The 5,914-nt window shown below is 37.5% G+C and overlaps 1 protein-coding gene across 1 annotated transcript in view; it reads right to left on the bottom strand.

Moving 5' to 3' along the window:
• LOC107702599 (phospholipid phosphatase-related protein type 1-like) overlaps positions 1–5,261 on the bottom strand; it is an 80,606-nt gene extending 75,345 nt beyond the window's left edge. Inside the window, exon 1 of the mRNA XM_016504973.1 lies at positions 5,242–5,261. The gene's annotated coding sequence lies outside the window, so the exon portion shown is untranslated. The remainder of the gene's footprint in view (positions 1–5,241) is intronic.
• Between the last annotated feature and the right edge of the window lie 653 nt (positions 5,262–5,914).

Raw genomic sequence — 5,914 nt, 5'->3', positions numbered from 1 at the left:
ATTTTAATGACAAATGTCGAGAGCGCATTATTGTAGCGCGAAAGCACATTAATACAATGCGCGAGCGCGAATCTCTCCGCTCGCGCGCGGATTTCCCTTGCTCTCGCACAAAACCGGACGCTCGCGCTCAGATACACGCTGCTCTCGCCCAGAGAGAGACACGTTTTAAGTGCGCGCACTCTACAATAATACATTTGTCACATTTGTCATTAAAATAACGCCATATTATAAAAACTTCACCGACCAGTGAATGAAAAAGTTCAAAGAGTACAAAGAGTATGTTTAAATATAAAGTCGATTCTAAGAAAAGTGCAGGAGCTACACTTATTTTAAAACTGCAGTGAAGTGGAAAGGTAAATGTTATGTGACATTTTCTGACATGCCCTGGAAAACAGAAGAGGAAGATGTTCAAATATTGACACTGCACACTGAAAAATACTGAGGGAGGAACAAGTATGCAATTTGTAGTGCATTGCTAAAAATTCCTAGAGTGCTGATAGGTGGCTGATAGACTTTGTTGGGTGATTCATCATTCATGTCTGCAGCACAGAGAGCGCAGGACATCTGTAATGGTAATATTATACTCAGTACATGTTTCTTTACCAGTTTAAAGTGGGAAACTCTATGAATTAAACTATTTTTCACACGGCCGCCTCAGTGCTTGGCTCTCCAGTGTTTGTACTGTTTTTGTTAGTTTTTCCTGTTTTTTGTTTCTCAAACACGATCAGTTTTATCAGGGATGAGCTGCTGAACATTCGGCAGAACACACCACACAATCTTCTACCGGATTTCGTTTTTTCGGACGTTTTGCTGAACGTAGTAGTTGGCGGAGCAGCTGCGCTGATCAAGCGCTTCAGGACGCCCTCGTGAAGCTCAGGCAGCGCGGATTTCGAACACTGTTGCCTAGCATCCATATGGCGAACCTCCGCTCTCTACCCAACAAAACAGACAAACTCCTTCTGCTCTCCCGGAAAAATAAGGATTTCTCACACTCTGGTGCTCAGTGTTTCACAGAAACCTGGCTGAATGACGCCATACGCCAGCGCGGTTAAATCTGCCGGGCTTTCAGCTGTTCAGAGCGGACCGCGACGCAGAATCAACGGAGAAATCGCGCGGCGGCGGGACATGCTTTTACATCAACGAAAAGTGGTGTACAGATGTAACCGTGTTAAAGAAGATGTGCTGTTCAGATCTGGAAGCGCCTTTCATTAGCTGTAAGCCGTACTACTCGCCGCGGGAGTTTTGCTCGTTCATTCTCTTCAATGTTTACATTCCTCCGCAAGCGCACGTGAGCCTGGCTTATCATTTTCATTGCATGGTTTAGAAACACCCAGCAGTTAGAAAACGCCCACAAATTTAGAAACGCCCACTTTTGCTCTGCAGAAACCTCAATCTCGTTCAAGCAGAGGAACGCTTCAATCAGTCGCGGAACGCTATTGCAGAGACCCTGAATTTGTTGTGGTGAAATCACAAAATAAAATGCACACAAACGTGTTCGTATTCTTGATATACAATCATGGATAAACATCTTTCTTTCTTTCTTTTGGGGTGATTTGTATAAGTAAATTTAAACAAACAAAAAAAAAGTTATTTCCGAGGTTGGATTCGAACTAAGAACCTCTGATGCCTTCGTCACGGAGTCAACCACTGGCCCACAGCAGCACATTCTAATCTGCCTTATTCCGAACTCATTCTCCTCTCTTTTCCCATCACATATCAGATGGGAAAGACATTTGTTTTCTATTCAAATTAAGGAAATATTTAAAAATGGAAACAGAGTGGCATTTAAAATTATAAAGGGAAATTCCTACAAATGCAAGGACACCATGAAAAATGGTATGCATGTTTAACTTCACTTTTACTTCAAATTGAAACTCGTACAATTGAGAAATTGAGATGTATAACCATTCTCTCTTTCTCGTTCTCTTTCTCTTTCAGGGACCAAGATGCAGAATGAATTGGAGTTGTACCCATTGGTCTGTCCAAACCCTTGTGTGTAGAAGACTTGCAATGATGATATTAATTGGATTTGTTCATGTTGTGTTTTAGAAAGATTTATAGGATAGTTATAGTGTCTATTATGGATTATACAAGCATTGTGAGAAGAGTTTTATGTTCTTAATGTTTTGAGTTTCATATTTTACCAAGTGTTAGAACCTAGTGATACTTTTAAGCAGTGTACAAATGTTGGTATTGCTGTTTTTAAGATTGGTGTTATTTACAATAGAAAAGGTATTGCATTGCATTACATGAAAATAGAGGGGGACTAATTAATATTGATTGTTTGTAATAAATTCATATTTGTGAGTGTGACATATTTACACGATACACTATAACTAACAGCCTTAAAACATCACAGATTAAAAAAAAAAAACCTGTCATAGCTTAATGTAAAATTACAGCTGTAAGCCATAATCATGATACCATATGTATGTTATATTTCAAATCATTGCAACTCATTTTTACATGTGAAACATTGAAACTTAGGGTGGAATTCTTAAAATAAAGTGCTGTGCGTGTAATTCAAAATTATGGTCCATTTCAATTGATTTCTTAAAATATTGGCTGACACAAGTTATTTCAATTTACGGTCAAAATCTGTTAAACAACTATTTAAAATGTATTTCAGTTTACAGTCAAAACATGCTTTCTTAAGTAATGGGTTTACATGTTATGTATATCTATGGTCAAAATTGGTTTATTTAAGTAACTGTTTAACCATGTTTTTACATCTACAGTTAAAACATGTTTCAGTAAATAAGGGTTGAAACATGTTATTTAAATTTTCAGTCAAAGAATGGTATTTAATTTAATGGTCTCTGCATGTTTCTTAATTACACAGACAAAACATGTAATTTCAGATTACACTTTAAACATTTCATTGTATTGTATGGTCAATGTACCATTTATCATGTTGCTGTGTAAACATGTTACTTCAGTTCTTGGTGTATCACCGTTATTCCCATTAATGGCAAACGTTTGGCACCCTGTGCTGCCATGCATTGCTGGAGTCATTCAGGTTCCTGGGCACCACAATCTCTCAGGACCTGAAGTGGGACACTCACATTGACTCCATTGTGAAAAAGGCCCAGCAGAGGTTGTATTTCCTTCGCCAGCTGAGGAAGTTCAACCTGCCACAGGAGCTGCTGAAACAGTTCTACTCTGCCATCATTGAATCCATCCTCTGCACTTCTATAACTGTCTGGTTCAGCTCAGCTACCAAATCTGACCTCAGAAGACTACAGAGGGTAGTCCGGACTGCTGAGCGAATCATTGGTACAACCCTCCCTTCTCTCCAAGAACTGTACTCATCCAGAGTGAGCAAAAGGGCTGGCAAAATCACTCTGGACCCCTCACATCCAGCACACTCCCTCTTTGAACTGTTGCCATCTGGTCGACGCTACAGAGCACTGAGCACCAGAACGACCAGACACAGGAACAGTTTCTTCCCTCAGGCCATCCATCTCATGAACACTTGACAATAACTGTGGAACACTATTTATACACTCATACACTATTTATCTAACACACATACTTAGTCTACACCTCAAATTTGCACATAATATACTGTACATAAAAAACTGTCTATTGTATGCATATTGCATATACAATTGTCAATTTATATATTGTTATTCCTTATTTACTTGTTCTATTTTTTTTTTTTTTTTTTAATTCTTCTTATATTATCTGTGTTTTTGTTCTTTTGCTGTCATTCTGTTACACTGTGGAAGCTTCTGACATGAAAACAAATTCCTCGTATGTGGCAATAAAGCTCATTCTGATTCTGATTCCGATTCTGATTTGACAGACTGGATGTGATATATTTCAATCAAAACCATGAGTGTGAGCAGTTATGAAACATGGTGCACGAATATTGGAGACAGTCGAAATGCAGCGTTAAAGGTGCGTTCAGAATTTACCTAGTAATCTTGTACTAATGAGCCGAACAAAAAATAAATCGAATTAACTATGAAGGGAGATGCATTGGTGAAAAACGACAATGACTTAATTTAAATAGTCATGATGCAGTCCTTTTTAAAATGCATGGTGGCTAAGTAAAATGGATTGCTGGTGGTTAGTGAATAAGACAGATGAATGTTCTGAGGTTTCTGCACTCAAATACAAAACATAAAAGTGGAAAAACCTTAATAAGCCGAAGGTTTTTCACTGCAGGCCAAAATATGCATAACATATAGGCTATGCTTGCTGAAAATAAGTGGCCTTGAGATTCAAACACCAGGTGAAAACAAGTTGGAACATATATATTAAGAAGAAGAAGAAAAACACAAGCATTCTTTGTGTACTACATACTGTATATAAATATTTCCAGTTTTTTTACAAAGCCTGTTGTAATTGTTAAAAGATTAGGAATGTCATGCTCTTTAACCCATAAAAACCCCTTCAGAGAGCTCAAGAGCTCAAAATAACAGGAGAGCAGAGAATCCAAAGGCGTAATTTTATGCCATTCAAAAGCTTCGTACACAATTACAGCAGCTGATGTTGATTCTTGAGGTTTTAATGGTTGTTTAACCTTAAAACACCTACTTGACAAAGGCAGCATTTCGTGTGATCTGTATGCATAGACCCCAACTGATATTTGTATCTAGTAGTACGACATCATACCCTTGCACTGAGGCGTTGCCATGGTGATGTAAGAGGCAGGGACATAGGTATCTTAGGACGGCACTAAATCAATGTGTAGACAGTTTGGCTGAGCCAATATTTTGTAAATGAGACTCCAGGGAGACCAACCCACCCTGACAAAAGGAATTGTGTCCAAGATATCCCATGCTTCACACTCAGCTCTACATTTACCCTATGCAACTGCTTTTACGCTCACTGTATGTCAGTAAATTCACTAAAGAGTGCTTTTAATTTATTTGTTTTTGATATAAGGAGTTTGATATTTTTATTTTTGTGTGCAATCATGCAATCCACCAAGCAAAAACATTCACAATTGCAGACAAAAAACCCTTCCAGTGCAGTAAGTACCCAGATCTCCTTAGTAATGTATTTAGATATACTCATTATTCATATATACTCAATTATTCATTCACTATATATTCAAATATGACATTAGATGTAATGACATTAGATTGTGTGTCTTTTAACTGATTAATATGAAAATGACAACCACAAACAAAATCATATTGTTATAGTGAGAACTTTTTTTTACAGAAAAGCCTTACTTTTATTTTCTACAGAATGAATGAATGAATGAACAAATGAATATTTACTTACTTATTTGCAGAGCAATTCTGTTTGCACTTTCACCAGTGGACCAAAATTGCACACTTCACCTTTAAATGGTATACTTAAAGAAAAAAAAATACAGGCAGATATTAACTAATTTATCCTGGATAGCCACAGATGGCAATGTTTCAGTGACAGAATGAAAAATGTCTTCAGATTCTCTATCTTAGGCAGGGAAAGCTTGTTGACATTTGTGTTTGCGTGAGAAAATAAGACCCATGGAAATATCTGACCTCTCCTGTGATGGGTTTACTCAATGATCCCTGCTGGGCTTCCTGTCTCTGCTTCAGCGGAACTGTGAGAAACCAGGAGAAATACAAATCTAGGACCATAAAGATCCAAAGATTTCTGAAATGAACATCACTGTGACAAACTGCAGACCTCAGGGAATATCATTTGCAATTCTTATTACAGGGGATGTGTCAACATTTTTAAATTAGCCTATACTCTGTTTTGTAAAATTGCATGTCTAGTTCAATTACATTAAACACCTCTAAAAGGACTGTCAGTAAATTAAAACATTTAATCATGATTAATCTGTGATGATTAATCTCAGATTTTTTTTTTTTATTCTAGGCTTGTGTCATTGGTTACTTATGTGTTTACATCATGTCCGTAAACAGAAAAGAAGGTACGGCTACTATATCACCTGTGTGGGTTG

The sequence above is a fragment of the Sinocyclocheilus anshuiensis genome, unplaced genomic scaffold, assembly GCF_001515605.1.
Source record: "Sinocyclocheilus anshuiensis isolate Anshui unplaced genomic scaffold, SAMN03320099.WGS_v1.1 scaffold210, whole genome shotgun sequence".
Lineage (NCBI taxonomy): Eukaryota > Metazoa > Chordata > Actinopteri > Cypriniformes > Cyprinidae > Sinocyclocheilus > Sinocyclocheilus anshuiensis.
The sequence above is the reverse complement of the archived record's forward strand: the minus strand, read 5'-3'. Positions and strand labels throughout refer to the sequence as shown.